At 39.8% G+C, this 26,336-nt stretch overlaps 1 long non-coding RNA gene across 2 annotated transcripts in view; it reads right to left on the bottom strand.

Moving 5' to 3' along the window:
* Nucleotides 1-1,168: 1,168 nt before the first annotated feature.
* Nucleotides 1,169-26,336, bottom strand: part of LOC132405139 (uncharacterized) — a 40,164-nt gene continuing 14,996 nt past the window's right edge. Inside the window, exons 2-3 of one of the 2 annotated variants that reach the window (XR_009515774.1) lie at nucleotides 13,321-13,438; nucleotides 1,169-1,521 (exon numbers count right to left, since the gene is read on the bottom strand). This is a non-coding gene — a long non-coding RNA (uncharacterized LOC132405139). Of the gene's footprint in view, nucleotides 1,522-9,152; nucleotides 9,246-13,320; nucleotides 13,439-26,336 lie in introns of those variants that run through there. The other variant, XR_009515775.1, reaches the window with a different exon arrangement.

Genomic DNA, 26,336 nt, shown 5'->3' with positions numbered 1-26,336 from the left:
CTTGACGTATTTCACAGCTGATAAAATACATTCCTAGCCTTTTCAGAAAGGTTTCAGAGGTAGGGCTTCCATGCGGGACAGCTCTGTCTCCATCCCACTCCACTACTATGCAGTGTGTGAAGAGGCAATAAATTTGATCCTCTGCACCTGGCCCAGGTAAGCGCAGGTATTGGGTCGTGGATTTGTGCCAGAAGGAATGTAATGCAGACCAGTGCGGGGTGTTGCATTTCAGTAGGACCAGCTAGGGTAGGTCTTACACAGTGAACGGAAGGGCACTGAGGAGTGTGGAAGAACAAAAGGATCTGGGAACACAGGTACATAAATTGTTGAAAGAGGCATCCCAGGTGGACAGGGTTGTAAAGAAAGCTTTTGGCACATTGGCCTTCAAAAAACAATGAATTGAGTACAGAAGATGGGATGTTATGTTGAAGTGGTATAAGACCTAATTTGGAGTATTGTGTGTAGTTTTGGTCACCTACCTAAGACTGAAAGAGTGCAGAGAAAATTTACAAGAACGTTACTGGATCAGAAGGACCTGAGTTATAGGAAATAATTGAATAGTTTAGGACTGTATTCTTCAGAATGTAGAAGATTGAGGGGAGATTTGATAGAGGTATACAAAATTATGAGGGGCATAGATACGGTAAATGCAAACAAGCTTTCTCCTCTGACAACCAGAAGTCACATCTGTGGAAGGTGAGAAGTTTAAGGGGAACATGAGAGGAAACTTCTTCACTCAGAGGTTCGTAAGAGTGTGGAGTAAGCAACCAGCACAAATGGTGCATGCGAGCTTGATTTCAACATTTAGGAGAAGGTTGGATAGGTACATGAATCATAAGGGTATTGAGGGCTATTGTCTGGGCGCAGGTCAAATGAACTATGCAGTTCAACATGGACTAGATGGGCTGAAAGGCCTGTTTCTGACCCTATGAAAGGAGGGAGAGGTTGGGTTGAGGCAAACCAGAGGCAACGATTCTCAGCAGGACACAGAGTCAATACGTTCTATTGTAATTTTCCATTTCTTTCAATGATCAGTTATGTACCAGGTGAGCCATCTAACATGATTACAATCTCAGAATGAAAAGAAACATAAAACAGTTCTGGCTTGGTCATATGTTTTTACTAATTTACATAAGTAAAACTATTTCCACACTGAACACTGGTCCAAAATTACAATAAATATTTTGTCATGATTTCTTTATTTACAAAGGCTAATGATTCTACTATTTGATTGCTAACATACAATTAATGAATTGCTTTTAAATTATTTATTTCAACTTAAATGTTAATGTTTTTAAAATGACTCATTCCATTGAAATCACAAGTTATGGTTTTTAGTACAAATGTTAAGAGCCATTCAGCATCTATAATGGGAAATAGATAGTCATCATTTCAGGTTGAGATACCTCATCACAGTCCAGATGCTTTCTGACCCTCTGACTTCCCCCAGCTTTCTGAGTGTTGCTCCACATTCTAGCATCTTCATTATTTTGCATCCACATATTAAGGTTGCTTACTGGTCTGAAAGATCAGGAAAATAATGAATCTAACATAGGGGCCAGAATACATATATACAGCCTAACAATAAAACTATGATGGCCTACATCATATCTTAGAGGATGAAATCGTTGTGACCTCAACTGCAGAGAGCAGTTGCTGGCTTTGAATAGGGTGAACTTAGCTTTATAGTCAACCATATTGGCAAATACTTTGTTAACATACAGAAAGGAAGGAATATAATTCATGACATTCTACAGGGAGAATTGGAGTGAATGGCAGGGGATGGTGAATATTTATAAATAGAAAAATAAAATACTGGTAAAAGGCAGGTTCTGAAATGTTAATTCATGTGCCCTCTCCACAGATGCTGAGCATTTCATATTTCCAATATCTGCAGATTTTGGTTTTGATTTTCAGAATGTTCACAAACCGCCTATTGTGATGTAATTAATATTCCAGTAATATTTGAATAATATTGTAAATATATTGTTTGATTAAGAACTCTTTGTTCATTTAAATAATTCATTACAGGTTATAGGTAAAAGTATGCGAATGGCAATACGTTATCATGCCACCACATCACATGGGTGTGTCTTGCTGAAGTAAAAATGAAACCAAAATAGACAAGCATTATCCCTCGGCTCCATGTTTTTCTTTCAATTAGGTTTATGTTTTGGAGTTACAAAACAGAACAGTATTGACGGGAAAGTTTTAAATGAACCCAAGATGACTACCTACCTGTTGAACTGCAGCGATATGTTAGAGTTTTTAAAAAAGCACAGTGAGATGTTTGAATAAAAAAAGAAGTGCAGCATGTGCTTCTTTGGGAAGGGAGAGAAACAGCTGAATTAAGTATATAAGACCTTAGTTAGACCCCACTTGGAGTACTGTGTTCAGTTCTGGTCACCTCATTACAGGAAGGATGTGGATACTATAGAGAGTGCAGAGGAAATTTAAAAGGATGTTTCTTGGATTGCAGAGAATGTCTTATGAGAATAGATTGAGTGAACTTGGCCTTTTCTTCTAGGAGTGACAGAAGATGAGAGGTGACCTGATAGAGGTGCATAAGAAGATGAGAGGCATTGATCCAAGTTCATAGCTTCTTGAAAGTGGTTACACAGGTCAGTGAGGTGGTTAAGAAGGCTTATGGAATGCCTTCTGTTTAGAATTTATTAGTCGAGACATTGAGTTCAAAAGTCAAGAGGTTATGTTGCAACTTTATAAAAGTCTGGGTAGGCCACATCTGGATTACTGCATACGGTTCTGGTCACCCTGCTATAGGAAGGATATTGAAACTTTGGAGAGGGTGCAGGAGAGGTTTACCAAGACCCTGTCTGTTTTAGAACGCATGTGCAAGAGGATGGGTAAACTTGGGTTGCTTTCTCTGGAGCATTGGCGATCTGAGAGAGATTTTTAAGATTTTGAGGCATAGGTACAGTGGACAGAGACTACCTGTTTTCCAAGGTTGAAATGTCTAATACCAGAGGGCATACATTGAAGGTGAGAGTGGTTAGGTTCAAGGGAGATGTGAGGAGTAAATTTTTTACTCAGAGGGTCATGAATGCCTGGAATGCATTGACTGGTGTGGTGGAAGAGGCAAATACATCAGAGGCTTTTAAGAGGTGTTTGGATAGGCAGATTGATGTAAGGAAGATGGACGGATATGGTCATAGTGTAGGTAGGTTGATTGGGTGTTTTGATTTGCTTTTTAGCTGGTCTGGTACAACATTGTGGGCTGAATGGCCTGTTCCGGTGCAGTACCCTTCCATATTTTATGTTCTGTAAAGAAAATGAGCGTGAACAAAATTGCAGCATCTAAACAGAAACCGAACAAAGTTCAGACTGAACAAATTGTGTCACTGTTATTGCAGGAGCTCACATATACTAGACCAATTCAAGTTTAAAGTTGAAACTTGCGGAAAATACAACAAAGTAGATGCATACAAAGAGTATATTGGGCAGACAAAAATAAATGGATTGCATAGAGAAGAGAAAAAGATAAGTCAAGTTGCAGCTTCAAAAAGAGCACTAATCTACATGCTGTTGATGAACGTTCTGATAATGATGAGAGTGACACAGGATTGGGTAGCCTTAAGATTTAAAATGAGAAAACTAACAGTATGCAAGCAATATGACTTACACCAAAAGTGAACGGCAAATTAATTAATATGGAATTGGACACTGGCTTGGCTGTTTCAGTTATTCTACAAAATGAGTTTTAATGGCATTTCATAGATACTGGACTAAAGCCTGCAGATACCTAGCTAAGAACTTATACTGGAGAAAAGGTAACTTATGGGAATGACATTCGAAACAGTGAAATAACAACAAACAAGCCACTTTGGGCTTGTCTGTGTTAAGAACAGGAGGGCCAGCATTGTGAGGCATGAGAGACTGCGACAATTACAAATCCTTTTGAAATCCATATGCTATTTGCAAGCCACGTCCCCTGCAAAAGAGTCAACTGAAAATGAATTAAGAAAGGTACTGGATGATGCCACAGCAGTGCTCGAGGATGGCACTGGAAAACTCAAACATATCAAGGGTAAAATAGTTTTAAATGAAAACGCTGCACCCAAGTTTTATAAAGCCTGTCTGGTTCCTTATACCATCCAGTGATCTAGGTAACATGGAGGCTGAAGGAATTCTTTTCAAGGCTGAGTAGAGCCCATGAGCAATGATAATTGTCTCAGAAGCCAAAAAGAATGTGTCTGTCAGGATCTGTGGTGATTTTAAGGTCTTCATCAACTCAGTACTGAAAGCAGATGTTCAGTATAGAGGATATCTTTGTAGATTTATCTAGGGGAAAACACTTCAGCAAAGTGGACTTAGCTGTAGCCTACCTATAAATGGAAATTGAAGAAGAGTCTAAAGTACTCCTCACCAGAAACACTCGCAAAGGACTTTATCGCTCTAATAGTTTAATTATTTTTCAAGTAGCATCTGCACCTGCACTCTGGCAAAAGGCTATTAATCAGGTGCTGTAAGGCTGCCCTGGCACTCAATGTTACCTGGATGACAGCATTATTACCAGTAAGAATGACAAGGAACATCTGCTAAGTCATAAGACAGTGTTCAAAAGATCAGAAGATTTTGGGCTCAGAGCATAACACAACAGTTGTGAATTCTTTAAATGAAGCATCAATTATGTGGTCTCACCACTAATGTACAAGATTTATGCAAGTGTGCTGAGATAATTCAAGCAGTGGTGAATGCCACAGGCAAAAGGAAACAGTTGTGGTCCTTTTTAGGATTTGTCAATTATTGTAACAAGTTCCTGCCAAAATGAGCTACTGTGATTTGGGTCACAATATGACCCAAATCATCCAGAAAAGCTTGCCTTATGGTTTAGGTGCAGTCATGTCATATGTTATGAGTGATTGAAGTGAACAGCCCATAGCCTTTGCATCATGTTCCCTTACTGCTGCAGAGGAAAATTACACACGGATTGACAGAGAGGCCTTGAGTCTGGTTTGGTGTGTAAAACCTTTCAACCAGTACTTATATGGGAGCAAGTTTATCCTCATTACTGAACATCAACCACGAGTGTCCATTTTCAATCGACAGAAGGGTGTTCCACTAACAGCAGCAGCACAAATGTAGAGATGGCTCTGGTTTTTGGAGGACACAGTTACAAGATCAAGTGGACAACTAATCATGGAAATGCTGATAGATGGTCTTGTTCACCCTTAAATGAAACATCTGCAAAATTTACAACAGAGGGCATTCCTCTTGACATATTCTCCCAATTGCAAATTGAAAGGATCCCTATTACGGCAAGGATGATCCAATGGGAAACCAGAAAAGATGCCACACTGTCTCAGGTCTACATGGCCACCCAAAACGGTTGGAGTGTGTGGCAGAAGTCCCATTTCCTCCAGTAAGATGAATTATATAAGAAGACTGCAAGCATTTACTGGTAACTGGTGTTAGGTTCTTTGGTATATTAATCTAAGTATATTTTCTTCTGTTAATGAGCCCACGGTATTTCTCAAAAGAGTCACAGCTTAAAAAATGCACCTCCCTTAAGTTGAATAAATGGATTACTATCATCAATAGAGAAATTAGACCATAAGACCACAAGATACAGTAGCAGAATTAATCATTCAGACCATAAAATCTGTTCAATGATGGTGCTTTACTTTCCCTCTGAACGTCATTCTTTTCCCTTCTCCCGGTAACCATCGATGCTCTTACAATTTAAACACCTGCCAACTTCTGCTTTAAAAATACCCAATGACTTGGTCTCCAGAATGTCTATGAATTCCCCAGACTCACTGATCTCTGGCTGAAGAAATTCCTCCTCCACTTTGTTCTGAACAGACTTCCCTCTATCTGAGGTCCTCTGGTCCTAAAATCCTCCACTGTTGGAAACACCCTCTCCAACTCCACTCTATCTATACCTTTCAATATTTAATAGGTTTCTGTGAGCTCCCCCCCCCCCCTCATTCTTCTGAACTCCAGTGAGGCCCAGAGCCACCAAACACTCCTCATACATTAACCCTTTCATTCCCAGATTCATTGTCAAGAAACTCCTCCTGACCATCTCCAATGCCAGTACATCTTCTCTAAAACAAGGAGCCCAAAAATGCTCACAATACTTCAAGACCAATGCCTTATACAGCTCCACCGTTACATCCTTTCTTTCATATTCTAGTCCCTCTTGAAATGAATGCTTACATTTACCTTCCTTACTACCAACTCAACTTGCAAGTGAATCTTGAGAGATTCCTGCACTAAGACTCCCAAGTCCCTTTGAACTTCTGATTTCTGAATTATCCCACCACTTAGAAAATAGTCTTTGCCTTTATTCCTTCTGTCAATGTGTAGGACATTTCTCTACACTGTATTCCATCTGCCATTTCTTTACCTATTCACTGAATCTATTCAAGTCCTTCCACAAACTCCCTGCTTGCTTAATGTATACTACCTGCCCTTCCACATATTTTTGCATCATCTGAAAACTTGGCCATAAAGCCATCAATTCTGTCATCTAGATCATTAACATATAATATGAAAAGTAGCAGACCTAACACTGAACCCCGACAAAACCATTAGCTAATCAGAAAAGAACCCTTTATTCACATTAATTGCCTTCTGCCAATGAGCTAATTTGTCCACACTAGTATCTTTCCTAAATACCCTGGATTCTTATCTTGTTCTGCAGCACTATGTTCAAGACCTTCTGAAAATCCAAGTAAGCAGCATCCACTGACTCTCCTTTCACTGTCCATCCTGTTATTCCCCCAAAAACTCCAAAAATTTGTTAGGCAAAATTTCCCCTTAAGGAAACCATTCTGACTTCAGCATATTTTATCATCTGCTTCTAAATACCCTGAAACATCACCCTTACTCATAGATTCTAGCATCTTGCCAACCACTGAAGTCGCTAATAAGTCAATAGTTCCCTCGCTTTTGCATCTTTCCATTCTTAAGAGAGGAGAGACATTTGTGATTTTCCAGTCCCATGGAACCATTTAAGAATTTAGTGATTCTTGAAAAATCATTATAAATGCCTCCACAATCCTGCCAGAGGATTTTGTCCCAAAACATCGACTACTTTGTTCCATGGATGCAGCCTGGCCTGCTGAGTTCCTCCAAAATTTTGTGTGTGTTGCTCGGATTTTTTCTTCTGTTTGTCTCCACAATCTCTTCAGCTACCTTTTTCAGAAAACTTATCCACCACCAGGACTTTCAGGTTCCCAAACATCTTCTCTTTAGAAACTGCAATTACACCCACTTGTGCCCCCTGACAACTTCAACTTTCCGGCATACTGTTGATTTTTTTCCCACAGTGAAAAACGGCACAGAATGCATATTCAGTTCATCCACCATTTCCTTGGCCCATTACTACCTTTCTACCATCATTTTCCAGTGATCCGATATCCACTCTTTATGCATGTGAAATTTTTTTGGTATCCTGTTTTATTTTATCAGCTAGCTTACCATCATATTTCATCTTTGTTCCCTTTACGGCTTTTTTAGTTGCTTTCTGTTGGTTTTCAAAAGCTTCCCAATCCTCCAGCTTCCCATTAGTTTTTGCTATACTATAATCCCCTCTATTTTGATGTTATGCTCTCTTTGTCTTCTCATAGCAAAGACAATGCCAAAATAAACTAAAACTTATTTGTCGAAGTACGTATGTATATGATAGAATATACGATGTGAGATTCATATTTTTGTATGCATCTGCAGGGAAGTAAAGATATTCAATAGAATTTATGAAAAACTATGCATAAACAAAGACTGAAAAATAAAAGACAAATTGTGCAAATAAATGTCAACAAAATACTGAGAACATGAGTTTCAAAGAGTCCTTGAAGGTAAGGCTATAGGTTGTAAAATCAGGTCAGAGTTGTGAGTATACTAATCCCTGCTGATTCAAGAGCCTGATGGTTGTTGAGTAATAACTGTTTCTTAACCTAAGGCTTCCATACCTTCTCTCCGATGGAAGTGGTGAAAAGAGAACTTGATGGTTCTTGATGGATGGTGCAGGTTCTTGTCAGCCACAGTTTAATCATCCTCCCTGTAAAATGGTTCTTCTTCATTAGGATAAACCAATCTTGTGTCTTCCAAGTTGCTCCTGGAAACTCCAGTTATTGCTGCTCTACTATCATCCCTGCTAGAGCCATGTTCCAATTGACTTTGGCTAGACCCTCTCTCACTGTAGTTACCTTTATTCAACTAAAATAATGATACTTCCAATGATACTTCTCCCTCTCAAACTTGCAGGGTGAATGATATCATATTATGATCATTGCCTCCTAAGGCTTCCTTTACCATAAGCTCCTATTCAAATCTGGTTCATTATACGACACCCAATTTAGAATTGCCCTTTCCTTAGTGGGTTTGACCACAAGTTGCTCTGGAAAGCTATCTTGTAGGCATTCGACAAATACCTTCTCTTGGGATCTAGATCAATCTGATTTTCCCAGTCTATCAGCAATTTCAAATCCCCCATGACTATGGGCTTTTTATGTGCTTTTTCTATCTCCTGCTGTAATTTATACCCCACATCCTGGCTGCTCTTCAAAGGCCTGTATTTAACTCCTATCAGGGTCTGTATACCCTTTCAGTTTCTTAACTCTTCCCGCTTGACTCAAATTACAAAAATTACTACAGACATGGGTAGCTGAAGCTGAATTATGCATCAGATGAAGAGGTGTGGGGTAACCTGAACAAAGAGATTAGATACTGAGGGAATTAGCACTTCAAAATATAGCAAGCTAATCACCACTTCATAAAGAGTCATAGTCACGGAACACCACTGAACAAAAACATGTCCTTCACCCATCTAGTCTACGCCACAACATTAATCTGCCTAGTCTCATTGACCTGCAGCTGGACCATAGCCCTCCATACCCCTCCTGTCCATGTACCTATCCAAATTCCTCTTAAATGTCGATATCAACCCTGCATCTATCACTTGCACTGGCAGCTCATTCCACAAACTCACCACCCTCTGGGTGACAAAAATTTCTCTTCATGCTCCCCTTAAACACTCCACCTTTCACCCTTATCCCATGACATCTAGTTGTAGTCGCACCCAGCCTCTGTGGTAAAAGCTTGTTTGCATCTATACTCCACATAGTTTTGTATACCTTGTCAAATCTCCTCTCAATCTTCTGTGTTCTATGTAATTAAGTCCTTACCTGTTCAACTTTTCCTTATAATTCAGGTCTTCAAGTTCTGGCAACATCCTTGTAAATTTTCTCTGCACTCTTTCAATCTTATTTACATCTTTCCTGTGGGTGACCATTTATGTACATGATACTCAAAATTAGGCCTCGCCAACATCTTATACAATTTTAAATCCTGTACTCAATACTTTGATTTATGAAGGCCAATGTACCAAAAGCTACATTTATGGCTCTATCTACCTGTCAAGTCACTTTCAAGGAATTATGGTTTTGTAGTCTTAGATCCCTTTGTTCTACCACACTCCTCAGTGTCCTACCGTTCACTGTGTAAGACCTACCCTGTTTGGTCCTACGGAGTGCAACATCTCACGATTGTTGGCATTTAATACTATCTGCCATTTTTCTGCCCATTTTTCCAGCTGGTCCATGTCCCACTGCAAACTATTATAGTCTTCTTCGCTGTCCACCACACCCCCAATCTTGGTGTCACCCACACATTTGCTGATCTAGTTAACCACATTATCATGCAGATCATTGATATAAATGACAAACAACAATGGACCAGCACCAATCCCTGTGGCACACCACTCACAGGCCTCCATTCAGAGAGGCAACCATCTACTCCCACTCTCTGGATTCACCCACAAAGCCAAAGTCTAATCCAATTTACTACCTCATCTTGAATGCCAAGTGACTGAACCTTTTTGAATAAACTGCCATGAGAGTTCTTGTCAAAAGTCTTGTTAAAGTCCACGTAGACAACATCCACTGCCCTGCCTTCATCAACTTTACTGGAAACATGTCAGAAAATTCTACAAGTTTGGTTGACCTACCATGCACAAAGCAATATTGACTATCCCCAATCAGTCCCTGTCTATCCAAATACTTACATATCCAGTCACTTAAAACACTGTCTAATAACTCTCCCACTACTGGTAACAGGCTCACTGGCTTATAATATCCTGACTTATTCTTAAAGCCTTTCTTAAAAAAGTGGAATAACATTACCTATCCGCCAATCCTCTGGCACCTCACCCATGGGTAAGGATGTTTTAAATATCTCTGTTAGGGCCCCTGAAATCTCTGAACTAGTTTCTCGCAGGGTCCAAGGGAACAACTGGGCATTTATCCACCTTAATTTGCCTCAAGACAGAGAATGAACCATGAGCTGGTTGCTAAAGATCCTCACATCTTTCTACTCTGTGTCTGTCTCCCTAATAAAAACAATGCAAAAAATCTATTTAACATCTCCAAATCTCTTTCAGCTCCGCACATAGATCATCACTCTGATCATTCAGCGGACCCATTTTGTTCATTGCAATCCTTTTGCTCTTAATTTATCAGTAAAAGCCCTAGGATATTTCTTCACCTTGTCTGCTAGAACAACCTTATGTCTTCTTTTAGCCCTCCTGATTTCCTTCTTAAATATTATCTTGCATTTCTTATAATCCTCAAGTACCTTATTTGTTCCTGCCTGCCTATTCCTGCTGTGCACCTCCTTCTTTTTCTTAACCAGGACCTCGATATCTCTTAAAAACCAAGGTTCCCTAGACTTGTTATCCTTGCCCTTTATTCTGACAGGAATATACAACTCTGAACTCTCAAAATCTCACTTTTGAAGGCCTCCCACTTACTAGTTACACCTTTGCAAGAATATACATATCCCAATCCACACTTGCCATGTCCTTTCTGATGCTATCAAAATTGGCCTTTCTCCTATTTACATCTCAACCTAAGGGTGCACCAATTCTTTTGCAAAAATAGCTTAATACAAATGAATTATGATCTTGATGCAAAGGGGTATCCCTACAAAAACTTCTGTCACCTTTTCTGTCTCATTCCCTAATAGAATATCTTATATCTCTAGCTTGGAATTTTATGTATTGATTAAGGAAACATTTCTGAACACATTTGACAAACTCTTCCCCATCCAGCCCTTTTACAGTATGGGAATCGCAGTCAATATGTTGGAAGTTAAAATCACTTACTATCACAACCTTATGTTTCTTGCAACAGTCTGCAATCGCTCTGGAAATTTTTTCCTTTAAATCGCTTGGAAATCTGGGTGGTCTATAATATCACCCTGTTAACGTGGTCATACTTTTCTTATTCCTCAGTTCTACTCTTAAAGCCTCATTAGACAAGCTCTCCAGTCTGTCATGACTGTGCAGTGCCATGACATTTTCCTTGACTAGTAACGCCACCTTTAATCCCTCCTGCTCTAACATGCCTAAAACAATGAAACCCCGGAACATCGAGCTGCCAGTCCTGCCCCTCCTGCAACCAAGTCTCACTAATGGTTATAATGTCATAATTCCATGTGCAGATCCATGCCCTAAGCTCATCTGCCTTTCCTACAAGATTTCTTGCAATGAAATACATGCAGATCAGAACATTGGTCCTACCATTCTCAAACTTTTGACTCCTGACTTTGCAAGCAGACTTAACAGCATCTGTCTCCACAACCACTCTGGCACTGTTCTGGCGCTTTGGTTTCCATTACCCTCCAGCTCTAGGTTTGCAGCACTAGCAAACCTTCCCACTAGGATATTAGTCCCCCTCCAGTTCAGATGCAAACCATCACTTCTATAAAGTCTTACCTTCCCTAGAAGAGAGTCTGATGATCCAAAAATCTGAAACCCTCCCTCCCTCCTGCACACACAGTTTATCTGTGTGTTAAACTGTACGATCTTCCTACTTCTGGCCTCACTTGCATGTGGCACGGGTAGCAATCCTGAGATCACAACCTTGGAGGTCCTGCCCTTTAACTTAGCGCCTAAATCCCTGAATGCATTTGGCAGGACCTCTTCACCCCTCCTACCCATCTCATTGTTACCTACATGGACCATGACCTCTGGCTGCTCACCATCCCACTTAAGAATGTTGTGGACTCGATCCAAGATGTCCCTGACCCTTGCACCTGGGAGGCAGCATATTCGGGAATCTCATTCTTGTCCACAGAACATCCTTTCAGTTCCCCTAACCAACGAATCCGCCAAGACTACAACTCATCTCTTCTCCCTCCTTCCCTTCTGAGCCACAAGCCAGACACAGCACCAGAGGCCCAGCTGCTGCGGCTTTCCTGTGCTGGGTCATCCTCCCAACAGTATCTGAAGTGGTGTTCTTTTTCTTGAGTGGAATTCCCACAGGGGTACTCTGCACTGGCTGCCTTTCCCCCTCCTACCAGTCACCCAGTTACTGGTATCCTGCACCACGCCTGTAACTACCTCCCTGTATGTCCTGTCTATCAACCTCATCAGGCCCCCGAATGATCTTGAGTTTGTCTAGCTCCAGCTCCAACTCCTTAATTTGATTGGCTAGAAACTGTAGCTGGATGGACCTTGTAGGTTTAGTCATCATCAATAATGGAGGTCTCTAAGCCTTCCCACATCCCACAAGAGGGAATTCCAGTATCCTGCCTGGCATTCCCACTGCACTAATGGTGCAATGAGAAAGAAAAGGGTAAATAACAAAAAAAATCCCCCTGCAGCCTCTGCTTCTCTGAAGCCTCGATGAGCCAAAGCCTCAAATCCCTACTCTTACAGTGGCCCATTCCCACACTGGCTACTCCACTTAAACCTAACTTCATTTTATTGGATCTTGCCAAGTACTTAATAATGCACAATCCAATGTCTCATTGGGAACTGTGGTGCACTAAATGTGCCAGCTGCCTCCGCTTGTTTCTTTTAAAGTCACTCTGCCTCTACGTACAGTAACTGAATGTCCCCGTGGGAAGTTTGGCACACAAAATGTCATCCAGAATGTCATTGCAAAATTTATCTCCAATCCCTGCATTTCAGAAGCTGTACAATGAATAGCCATCTGGCATGTTTCACTAAAAGACCAAGGATAAATTTCTACTGCATGAAATCAGTAAAGTTTCCTTCAGTCCTTCCACTAGATTCCCTGTGGACACTTGTGATTTGGAACAATTATGAAATATTTGTAGAATCAAGCAACAGCTTGATATAATCATTCAACAATCATCCTGTAATGAATTGATGATGATTTTAATTAGCACTGTAAATTGGGCTCTTTCTAACTGCTGAACTCATGTTCAGCTGCTTGAAGTAAGGAAGACCATTGGATGAAGCATTAAGCTTCAAAATAACATTGTGCAATCCTCAGCTATATGATCAATTTATTCTGCAAAATTCCAGCAAAAAAATAACATTCTTACCAAGGGGGTATCTTGCTGGCCGGTGGTGTGCTGGCATCAGCACTGGACTTCGAGGCAAATAGTCCTGGGTTCGAATCCGGCTGGCCCCTTGCACACTTTCCATCCATCCTGGGTTGAACTAGAAATTTGGCCTTGTAAGAAATGAGCAACTGCTAAGAAAATGGCAAAAAAATGCCGCCCAATGCACCACAAAACATGAAAAGGAGCAACAACGAGGTCATCTGGAAATATACTCAGTTAATGCATATGCCATACATCATTTTACAGCTCAAAGGTGCCCAAAGCCAAGAGAGTGCTTGCAAGTGTTTGTACATACATCTGTGCAACCCTGACTTCTTAATGTCTTGATTAAGTAGAACTCGATGTTGATATCCCTCAGAGAACAAAACTCACACCTTAGTGATATTCATCAATGGTAAGAGAGAATAAATGGGCATCAGAGTGAGTTAAATACCACAATATGTGCTGTAGTGCAGATTCAGTATCAGGGCTATTGGATATTATGCTTGAATGGTGTCATGCAGTCTAAAACTTCAATACTTGTTGATTTTGGTGTTGAAAGCTGTTAAACCTGATATGATCTGTTAAAAATGTAAGAGGGATTTAAGACTTCACAACATTTATGTAACAGTTGAAGATTTGCTGCTTGAAATGCATGTCCAATCTGATGAATGATCAATGAACAGTTCAGCTGGCAAACATTGTAACATGCATTGGAATCAATTTGCTGCTTGCTTTCTCAAATGGAGAGAAATACATTTAGATCTTTTCACATTGAGTCACAGCATTAAAATTCTCTTTTACAGCTGATATTTAGCTGCTCCTTGGGAAATTCTCAGATGATATGAAGTGAGAAAATAAACTATCTATTAAGTTTTCTCACTAGCTAGTTCAGGTATTGATTGAGAAGCCATGAATTTCACACATTTTAAGTGGAAGAAAATGTCTGTGTTCCTGCTTTGTCAATCATCCATAAAAACCTCACAGTCCACATGAACCCTGACACAGTATCTTAGAAAGAGATGGTACTTCTTTCTTTACACATCTGTACTGCATTTACACATACTTAAGGCAATCTGATCTGAGATTAAATAAAAATCTTCAAACACTGCCCGCTTAGTATTTGCAGGATCAGTGGCGATTGATTTTTCTAAAGCAAGATAATTTACTATGAAAACATATTCTAGCGCTACTTGCCACAGATCAGGCAGCATCTGTAGGGAGATTAAAAAAAAATCAATGCTTCATGTTGAAACTTTTCTGAATATGTCTACTGAGCTTTTCTCATCACAGTTCTCTTAATATGATGCGTGGTTCAAGCATTTTCTGTTTTATTTCCCATGTAAACTTCTTTTGACGCAGCTGGAACTCAGAAAATGTTAATGCAAATACCACGTAATGACATTTCCCATCTGGTCGCATATTAAAAAAGACACAATAAATTTTAAGCTTGGGAAGCTGTTTACGAAGATTTTTATTTAATCTCAGATCAGATTACCCTAAACATGTGTAAATGCAGTAAAGATGTGGTAAAAAGAGAAATACCATCTCTTTCTTAGATATCAGGGTTTACGTGTGCTGTTTCTTTATTAACTAACCTTCCTTATATGAAATAGCATTTCTTTTGTAATTATCAAAACAATCTCCCTAAGTTCTAAACACATGTTTATATGATCTTGATTAGATAACTGAACCCCACTAAAGGTCTTTGCATAAATATCTTAATGAGATACTTTTAAACTTCTGAAGCAAATATTTCTAATTTATTCTAAAAGAAATATTAAGAACTTGCTTCACCAATTCCCTATCTCTGGTTTACTATTGTATTCCTGGCACTGCATCGAAAGGGTTGTGCAAAGAATCCCTGCTTTGACTGTGATGGGTGCTGAAAATATTCAAGTGAATATTCTAGAGGAAGTATAAAGTGGAAAGCAAGGAAATATATTGCATAAACCAGAAAAGGGAAAAAAACACTATTACATTATTTGGTCATTATGTAGCAGTCTATAGGAAATGCTATACTCAGCCAATTAAGCCCCATGAGTGGAGGGAGAAGCATATTTAATATTCCAAGTCAATGAGCTTTCATTAACGTAAAGGTTTTGTTTCTGAGAAGCACTTGCAACCTGAACTTTTCTTAAGTTGGAAATAATAACAATGTATGGAAAAGAAATAACAGGAACAGCTGTAACATGACAGCGAGCAGGCACGGGAAGAACAGTTGTCAGCCAGCCGCACTGACTCAGTGGGTGAGTGAGTTAATGCACACCCAGTGCTTCCAGCTCTGCTCGATTTGACCCAGTCCCTGATTATTGTGGTTCTGGAGTGGCTGTGGAGAGAAATCATGTGGAAATGCCCCATTCCCATCTGGCAGGAGATGCTTGCAGCCCCGCAGCAGCCAGCAAATCCATTTCTGTCCATCCAGTTGGTTGTCCAAATTCACTTTCTTATGTGTGGAATGTCCATAAGTCAAGCATTAGTAACCTAGGGAGGGCATGTATTTCAGATTTTAAGCAGCTGTTGTTATTTACCCTTTGTGGGAACTAGTTGTATGTAAGTAACTCATACGTCCTAAATTGCACTTCAAAAATAGCCAATTTCCCTGAAAAAGGATATAAAAAATCACTGTGCAAATGCAAATCTTCCCATTATTTTTCAGAGGTCAGATGAAGCTTCTCAGGAAACACACCAACTAACAGAGAATTGCTAGAATTGTTTTTTATAATGCAGGCATTGATTCAAAGCAGCTCCTTCATTCAACAATTATTTGACAGCCTCTAAGATGGAACAAACTTGGTTTTTAACTGACGAGTGTCACCTATCTGGAGTCTCTATCTAGAGTTACACTCTAGGTAAGAACAGACATATGAAAGAAGACAAGTACTAAGTGACTGTAAATTGTGTGTGGCAGATCTATTAGAATGTAGTTTGACATTTTCCCATCTCAACTCAACATTTAAACAAGGCAGCAGAGGTCTGAGATATCCCTACTGTGTGCACTTAACCTCTCTATGACCAACATCTACAAGCAGCCTGATTCAAGACCACTCAAACAGTTACAACATTGTTAACAGTAATGATGTATCACTGTGTGAACAAAATACACTGCAGAAACTCAACCAATATGTAACATAGAAAACAAACATTTCTCCTGACCCACTTTCCACTCACATCTAATTACTGACAGTTTTTAGAATAAGGAAAAACAAAAAATAACGATGCTAATTCCAGCTGGGAACTAGAAATGGGCTGTGATATCAATAGATCTACATTGCTCAGTTAATACCAACTTTATAATTTCAAATGTGTGTTTCTATTCCCAAACAACGTCGGCTTTGAGTTTGGAGTAGACTTACCTTCAGGGTGCAAAAAATGGCCTGTTTTATTTACACAAAACCTACTGTTAGATGTCTCCTTGGCAGCCCATAAATGAAGATATTACTTTATTCCTCCAGTTCTGATGGCACAATATTCCAACAGGCACACATAATGCTCATCCCTAAACCACTCATTTCCAGCCAGCTGAGAGCAGGTTTGCACAATATTGAATAACCTGCACATTTGATACACATAAGGTATAGGATTTCCAATTCTAACAAGCGTGACACATTCTGTACAATGCATGTCAGAATATTGTCCCATAAGGTCTGGAATAGGAAAAAAATGAATTCTCTTGCATTACCACTTTAATGCATGCCAGTTTACAACGAAAGGGTGCTTGTACACACTCTTTATGGATTTAGATAAAATACAATGAAACTAAGAAAATAATGCCCTATATTATCACGTTATGCTTTATATCTGAAATTGATTGAGTGCACTATTTATGTGAACTGTAAAATCAGAATGAGGTTAGAGTCATTGGCATATTCAAGGTCATGAAATTAGTTGTTTTTCAGTAGAATATTGCAAAATATAATAATAAAAATTATATGTTACAATAAGTATATACTGTATTTTTTAAAAATTAAAGAAATAGTGCAAAAAGTGAGGAAAAGTACTGAGGTAATGCTTATGCGTTCATGTCCATTCAGAAATCTGATGGCAGAGGGAAACAGGCTGTTACTGAAACATTGAGTATGTGTCGTCAGGTTCCTGAATCTTCTCTAAGTGGAGGGCATGGCCTGGATGATATGGGTCCTTAACGACGGATGCTGCCTTTTTGAGGCATCGCCTTTCAAAGGTGTCCTATGTGCTGGGGAGGCTAGTTCCCATGATGGAGCTGGCTGAGTTCACAACTTTCTGCAGTTTTTCTGCGGTGGCACCTCCATACCAGACAGCGATGCAGTTAGAATGCTCTCCATGGTACGTCTATAGAAATTTGTAGGTGTCTTTGATGACATACCAATTTTCCTAATAAAATATAGCTGCTCTCGAGAACTTCTTTGTAGTTGCATCAATATGTCAGGCCCAGGATAGATCCTCTGAGACCTTGACACCCAGCAACTTGTAACTGTTTACCCTTTCCATTTCTGATCCCTCATTGAGCACTGATTTGTGATCCCTCAACTTCTAGTTCTTGAAGTCCACAATCAATTCCTCACTGATTGGTGCAAGGTTATTGTTGTGACATCTCTCATCCAGCTGCTCTATCTCATCTCCTTGTCAGCGTTTGAACTTCTGCCAACAATAGTTGGCAGATTTATAGACGGTGTTTGAGCTGGGCCTAGCCACACAATCATGGGTGTAGAGAGAGTAGAGCAGCGTGCTAAGCACACATCTTTGAGGTGTGTCGGTACTGATTGTCAGTGAGGAGGAGATGTTATTACCGGTCCTCACAGACCAGTCTCTCAGTAAGGGTGTCAAGGATCCAGTTGCAGAGGGAGGTACAGTGGTCCAGGTTTTGGAACTCGTTGACTAGAACCAAGAGTATGAATATGTTGAATGCTGAACACATAAACAGCAGCCTGGCATAGGTATTACTATTGTCCTGATGATCCTAGGCTGAGTGGCGAGCCAATGGGATTGCAACCACTGTAGATCAATGGTGTCTATAGGCAAACTGCAGTGGGTCCAGGTCCTTGCTTAGCTAAGAGTTTATTCTAACCATGACCAACCTCTCAACACACTTTATCTCAGCAATAGTCATTGAGACAACTGTCCCTGCTCTTCATGGGCACTGGTATGACTGTCGCCCTTTTGAAGCAAGTGAAAACTCCAACCGCAGCAGTGAGAGATTGAAGATGTCTTTGAACACTTGCACCAGTTGGCTGGCACAGGTTTTCAGAGCCCTTCCAGGTACACCGATGGCTCCTGACACCTTGCAAGAGTTCAACTTCATCAACATCTTCCATGACAGAGATCAGAGGGTCAGCAGATGCTAACAAGATTCACACTGGTGTAGTTTTACCTGTACAAGTGCCTTCCATTTAGAGCCATGCAGCATTAAAGCAGACCCTTTGGCCCAAGGCACCTATGCTGACAAATATGCCCATCTAAACCAATCCCGTTTCTTCAGAACTCAATCCGTTAATATAAGCTAACTGATTTATTGAAAGGTGAAAATATTCAACAGCTTAATTCAAAATACGGTCTGATTTTCTTTAAATAAGTGCCCTAAATCTTTTCAACTTATTGATAGTAGACACAACTGTTTATTACTCTCCATAGATGCTGTCTGACCTGACGAGTTCCTCCAGCATTTTGTATGTGTTACTCTGGACTTCCAACATCTGCAGAATCTCTTGTGTTTATGATTTGCTGCTCCACTGTGGTCTCTTCGAGGGATGCCTATGCTGAAGAGGTTTAAAACTTCCCTTTGACGAGAGTGCAGTGAAACCCTCTCTCACTAGCCCCTTTTGTGTTCTCTACTGTTGTCTGACTCTTCAACCATGTGCTCACCCAGACCCGCTAGAACGATTTCTTTTACTTCCTCCCACCTTTTTATTCTGGCATCTTTCCCCCTTCCTTTGCAGTCCCAATGAGGGGTTTTAGGCTGAAACATCGACTGTTTATTCATTTCCATAGATGCTGCCTGACCTGCTGAGATCCTCCAGCACTTTCTGTGTGTTGCTCTGGATTTCCACCATCTGCAGAATTCCTTGTGTTTACAAGTATCATTCCCATATTGAGTTATGATATCCAGTAAATATTCATTTTATTCTCATCTCAGTATTCTAAGTTTACAAAATTTTGTAAGTATAGAATATTTAATACATTCTTTTTGTCACCAGTTATTATTGCAGCTGATATCATAGATTATATTCATAAAAGAACAGAAGAAAGAAAACAAGAGTCAGCCATTTGGTACACAACATGGGTTTAGCCACTTAAAAAGGTCATAGCTGAACTTTTATCTCTGCCAATGTTCTAATATGATGTCTGTTGATTCTCTTAATATTATAAAAATATTGATTACTGTCTTGACTCAGCAACTGAGCCTCCAAAACCCTTTTGGGTAGAGAATTGCAAAGATGAAGACTTTTTCCTTCTCAATACATTGTTGCACAGATATCCCCTCATTCTAAGACTCTGACCCACGACCATGAACACTTTGCCATGAGACGTCATGCTTTACCTCTGTAAGAATGTTTTATATTTCTGTAGGATTACCTCTCATTCTTCTAATTGTTAGAAAATAAAGCTTGGGCTTCTTAGCTTTTTCACATATGAATCTGCTATTACAAAATTTAGTGTACTTTGATCAATGATTCAAAAATAGACTCATTGATAACATTCACTATAATGTAATGCACAGCTTTTAGTCAATTGAAAAGAAGTGCATTTGAAAATCAAGATCTACTTCAATTTGAGTGCTTTCTCAATTATCTTTTTTGTATTTCATTATTAATGTATGTTTATTTTTCAACTGTATTAATTTTTTTATTTTGGTTTGGGTTTTTTCTTATTTGTAGTGTTGTAGAAAATGCATAAAAAACAATAAAAAAAAAGAAAATCAAGACCTTAAACCTAGATAAAGGGACATAGTCTCCCAGTTCAGCTCTTTGATATGCTTCTGAGATCTGAACAACCTACAAAAGAACCCTAAGACACTGGAAAGCTAACATCAAATGTGCTACCATCTCTGCAAAATCCTCCAAATTCACCAAAAGAATGATGAGGTCCGTCCAGACCATTGTTTCCAGTACCAAAGCTCTAGTTACACTCTGATAGCTATGTCAGGTAGGTCATATCATTCACATGCCCAACACCAGACTCCTGAAACAAAAGCTATATTTAAAGTTCTGTCATGGCGAAGCATTACTTGGTGGACAGAGGGAATAACTGACAGAAGTGCTCATAGCTGGCTTGAAGAAATGCAACAACTCCACCGATTCCTTGAAACCTTTGACCTAAATTGCACAAAGTGGAGAAGCAGTATTGGGGTCTATGCATCATCAGCACACAGAAGACTGCATAAGCTGCAGAAGGAGTCTTCACCTCACAAGCTGCCTACTTTCCCTCATCATCAAGGAAGCTCTTCCTCATCCGTGTAAGAGTATAGAGTTCCCACATTGATTTCACAAGTCACCTCATGACCTCCAAAACAAGAGTGAAATCAAGTTATTCTTGATCCTAATGGACTACTTAGAAAGAAGATTGTGTTGTTATAGAGAGACAGAGTCATACAGTTTGCCCATACTGACCAAGTTGCCCAGCTAAGTTGATCCCATTTGCCTGCACTTGACTGGTGTTCATCTAAATCTTTCCTATTCATGTGCCTGCCTTTGTTATTGTACCTGCTTCAACCACTTCCTCTGACAGCTTGTTTCATACACATACTATCCTCCATGCTACAAAGATGCCTATTGTGTTCCTATTAAATCCTTCCCCTCTTATCCTAAACATATGCCCTATAACTTCTATTCTGGTGTTAAATGGGAATGAGTTTCCATCACCAAGAAAAGGTTTAATTCGCTAGTATGAACGGAGCAAGAAGAGGGTTCGTCAGATACAAAACAGAAGTTAAAATTACTCCTTTCAGTTGGCAATACCAGCATTTTAAGAGAAGAAATTTGTGGCAAACTAGTCTGTATTACTGGTCTTTTGCCAGTGGAAGTTTCCCAGTTAACTCCATTGGGGTTTGTATTAAAGACCTTGGATTTAGTTTATATAAAAAGTAAAAAAATAAGAGCAATCCCAAAAAAAACATGCCGGCTTTATTTAACTTTTCTACATTTATTGTGAGTAGAAACCCTGGTGTAGAATTAATTTAAAAGATCTGTCTTTTTCTTCACATTTACAACAATCACAAAGTGCCAAATATGGTGCTGGACGCCAAATGAGTTTTGGCTGAAGTCTTATTTGGTTGTTCTTTTCACTTTGCATTATTTGTCATATGATATCGCAGATCGTACATAACAAACTTGGAACGATAATATCCCATTCCTCTTGCTAAATGGTTAGTTCCGTATTCCATATGTGGCCACTTCAGTCCCTGTGGGGGTGGTGAACACCCTTGGTCTTCAGAAGTCCCAGGGCTTTACTGGATATTCTGTTTAAGCAGAAAAGCTATGACAACAAAGCAGGAGAAATGTTGAAAAGATCTGCTAGTATGCAAATATTTTCCTCTAACAATCATTTTTAAGATCATAACAGGCTTCCTTACTTCAATATGAGTCTCGTTATGTTTTAGGAATTTTTTTGTGACAGATATTGACTCCTTTTAAATATATTACTTGAAACAAAAATAAATTATTTTTCTTCCTTTTCCTGTTCCACCAATCTTACTTGAAACTTGTGACTCTTGTAATTAGTTCTAAATTCACTGTCCAAACTAGTTAGCATGCAAAGTAGCTGTGGTTCGCATAATGAAATGAAGAAAAGCTGCTCTTACTAATACAATTAGACCTTTACATCTGAGTGCCAGTGTTGTACATGTGGAAATATTAAGGCCAGGACTATCTGACATTGATCATGAGGCTGAAATGAAAACATGACTAGCAAAGAGAGTTTTCTGTTCATTGAAGAACACCGCAAGGAGCTGAAAGAAAAACTCAACCATGTGGAAAAGGTCAAACTTTCATCATGATAGCTCCTTTTGACTCTGTCGGTAAATAAAAGCATTTGTCAACAATTCTGTTTTTTTTTTGGCAGCTTGTTGCATCATTTAAATAAAATGCACATATTTTCTTAGTTTATATGGAATAAGTTGTGTGAAATTAACTTCCAACATCTCCATACATCTCCATAGAATGTTTGTGTAAATACTAGACTCTGTGTGGTTCCAGCTGAGGAATTAACTCTCCAGACATTTCACTATTGATGAAATGGAATTGAATGATGCTGGTAATATTACCACATATTACTCGAGAAATGTTTGCACTTTCTTGCGTTAATATGTCATTACATCTTTAGATACCATGTGCTTTCACTTTTCAGTGGATATTACTTCAAATGGTCTGGAGAGTCCCCATGGTGTCAGATTAGCTACACGGCTTGTTAGACAAAGAATTTTAGTCTACATAAATAAAGCTGATTATATGATGTGTTGCTTTGCACTTTCTAATTAAGAAATAACTGCAATAATGTTAAAGTTAATTCGTGATTTGAATCTGAGACCAAAGCTCCATTGTAACATTGGGCTTGATTGCATTGATGGCTAATCAATGATTTGATAGAAAAATACAGAATGAAGTGAAAACGCCTGGAAAACAGTGGAGATAAGGTACACAGGTGTCTGACGTCTCACTCTGTCCCTGAACTCACCATGTTAATAGTAACTTACTGAGCCAGGAAACTTGATGTATGGGCTATCAGCATTACCACAGTCAAGCCGGTGCAGAGAATTATTCAACTGAATGAGACTTCCAACTTGTATGAAAGAGACCAGTTCCAGTAAGATTGTATTCTTTATTTCAATTATGGATAGATTCATATTGCACAGAACAGGTTTCTCAGCCCATCAAGTCCCCACAGACATCCAGCATGCACTCGAACTAACCCTACATTAATCCCATTCAATTTTATTCTTTACATGTTCCCAAGAATTATTCCCCCCTCCACCCACATTCAACAACTTGCTCCCAAAATTGGGGGAATGTATAAATGTTGATTGGCTAGCAACTTGCATGCTTTTGGGACATGGGAGGAAAAGGCCTCTGTCAGCTGTTTGAGATCACGTTGCCTCTCACAGTCCATTTGGACTAACGAAAGGCCCATAGCAATAGTACTGATAGTACATCAATCATCTCAAAAATCTGGCCCATTGTTCTTTATTTTTCTAAGAATGGAGATTTTCTGATCTCTTCTAATGCTCTTTCCTAGAAATTGAGTTTCACTGTTACTTTTTGCACTTATAGCATCATATTGGATCCATCCAAATATATGCTAAAACTGGCTGCAAAAATATGTGCAATAACATCAGTGTGATTTTTACACAATGGGATCCTTAAATCATGACCTCTGAGGGTCTCTAAAGGTGCACTCACGATGTACTGCAGTTGTTACCACTTTGTCACAGATGGATGAAAGGAGCAAGCCCTTAAAGACATATTCCTCCTAGTTACTTGCAAAGCATTTCCCAAATCTGTGACCTGTTCCACCAAGCGTTATCAACAGCAGTCTCCATTCCATTTTCCATGTCATATAGATTTGAAGATATATCGTCATTCCATTATTGCAGCTGGGCCTAGTTTCAGGAACCGTATTGTCAGAGTGCCTTCACCACAAGGGCTGGAGTGGTCCACCTTCTCAAGAGCACTTCTGGATGATCAATAAATACTGGCTTAGCAAGGAATGTCCATGGTACAAAAAATTAATAAACGCACACACACACACACACACACACACACAAACTTTCAGGCACAATTGTTCACTAAGCTGCAGGAGTAAGGAACTTCTTTCTCAAGGCTTGAGGGACTGTACGAATCAAGTTCCTCTGTAGGAGCAGCAGAAAGTGTTGCTTTGCCAATTCCAGCACTTTGGGAAGTGTGTGAACAGAGTCCAGTGAGTTTTGGAACAGCCTTGTAAAATATTGCATCATGAGCCAAGAAGTTCTTGAAATGGCATCTCATTTTAGGACTCCGTGTTTTATTGTGGATGTCAAATGACTGCTGATCCCTGGAGCCGGCAGCTCCAGTTCTTGTCAGAGAGCTTCAAATGTGATTCACCAAGTCTGAGAAATACAACACAGAAACAAGCCCTTTTGATCACTGAGTCCATGTTAACTAGCAAGTGCAATTTTTCACACAAGTTCTACCCTAACCTACTTCACTCTCCCCAAGTTGCCGCCAGCTGGGTGGCTGAGCGGTTGAGTAACGTTGCAGCAATGATCTTGCAGTCAGCATCAGCATGACCACGGAAACGATTGAGGACTTCAGGACAAGGACGTCAGGAGAACACAGATGAGTCCTCAAGCAGAGGTCGTCGGTGGAAAGGGTGAGCAGCTTCAAGTTCCCGGCTGTCATCTCGCAGTTCCATTCTGAGCCCAACAATTAAACTAATCATGAAGAGTGCACACAGGCAGCTCTACTTCATAAGGAATTTGAAGAGATTTGGTATGTCAACAAAGACTTTTGCAAATTTCTATAGATGTACAGCGGAGAGTATTCTGACTGGTTGCATCAAATTATGGTATGGAAGCTCCAAAGCACAGGATCAAAGAAGCTGCCGAGGGTTGTAGACATAGCAAGCTCTGTTATGCCTACCAGCCTCCCTACCATTAAGGACACCTTCAAAGGGTAATGACTCAAGGAGGTAGCATCTATCATAATGAATACTCCACCATCTGAGACATGCTCTCTTCTCCTTATCACTACTGGGAAGGAAGTAAAGGATCCTGACTGGCCCCATTTAATTATTCTGAAACAGCTTAATTTCCTCCAGCATCAGATATCTGAGAACTCCAAAAATCTATGAACTCTGTTTAATTATTTTTGCAATACTTATTTATTTTGAAGCTTATAGTAATTTTAAATTTTTGCGTTGTACTGCTGCTGCAAAACAACGAATTTCGTAACATACATCAGTGATAATAAGCCAAGGGAATTCATATGGGAACCCCAGCTATGTCTGTCATTTTTTTGGCTATGTAGAACAGTCCACGTTCCAAGACTTCTCTGGTAATGCTCCACAACTCTTCCTATGCAACGTTGATGACTGCATTGGTGCTGCTTCATGCATCCATGCTAAGCTTGTCAATTTCATCAACTTTGCCTCCAACTTGCAGCCTGCCATGAAATTCACTTTGTCCATTTCTGACACCTCTCTCCCCTTTCTCAATTTCTCTTTTTTCTGGAGACAAACTGTCTACCAACATCATTTATAAACCTAACTATTCCTTAACATATCTTGACTATACCTCCTCCACCATGTCTCCTGTAAAAATGCTATTCGCTTTTCACAATTCCTTCATCTCTGCCACATCTGTTCCCAGGATGAGGTTTTCCTTTCCAGGATATCAGAGAATGGGGTTTCCATTCCTTCTTCAACGAATAAGGTTTCTCTTCACCCGTATCTCCTCCATTTCCCGGACATCCATACTCACCCCACCTTCAGGCCATCTTAACTGGGATAGGGTTCCTCTTGCCCTCACCTTCCACCCCATGAGCCTCTGCATCCTAGACATCATTCTCCGCAACTTCAGCTCTCTTCAACAGGATCCTATCATCAAACACATATCTAACTCTGTCTCACTCTCCTATTTCTGCAGGGTTCACTCACTCCTTGATCCTCTTGTCCATTTGTTCTTCACCACTAGTCTCCCTCCCTCCTAACACATATCCCTGCAAGTGACACATTAGTTGCACTTTTCATTCACCTCTTCTATTAGGGCCCCAAATAGTCCTTCCAGGTGAGGCAAAACTTCACCTGCAAATCTGTTGGGATCATCTATTGTACCTGGACCGCTTTTGACTAGCACTTTGGCTCCATCCACTAAAAGTGGAATTTCCTAGTGGCCATCCATTTTAATTCTTATCCCCATTCCTGTTCTGACATGTTGGTCCATGGCCTCCTCTTTTGCCACAATGAGGGTGATGGAGCGATTCCTCATATTCCATCTAGGTAGCTTCCAGTGTGATGGCATAAACATCGATTTCTCCTTCTAGTAATATTTCCCTCCTTCCCTCTTCTTC

The sequence above is a fragment of the Hypanus sabinus genome, chromosome 15 (assembly GCF_030144855.1).
Source record: "Hypanus sabinus isolate sHypSab1 chromosome 15, sHypSab1.hap1, whole genome shotgun sequence".
NCBI classification, from domain to species: Eukaryota; Metazoa; Chordata; class Chondrichthyes; order Myliobatiformes; family Dasyatidae; genus Hypanus; species Hypanus sabinus.
The sequence above is the reverse complement of the archived record's forward strand: the minus strand, read 5'-3'. Positions and strand labels throughout refer to the sequence as shown.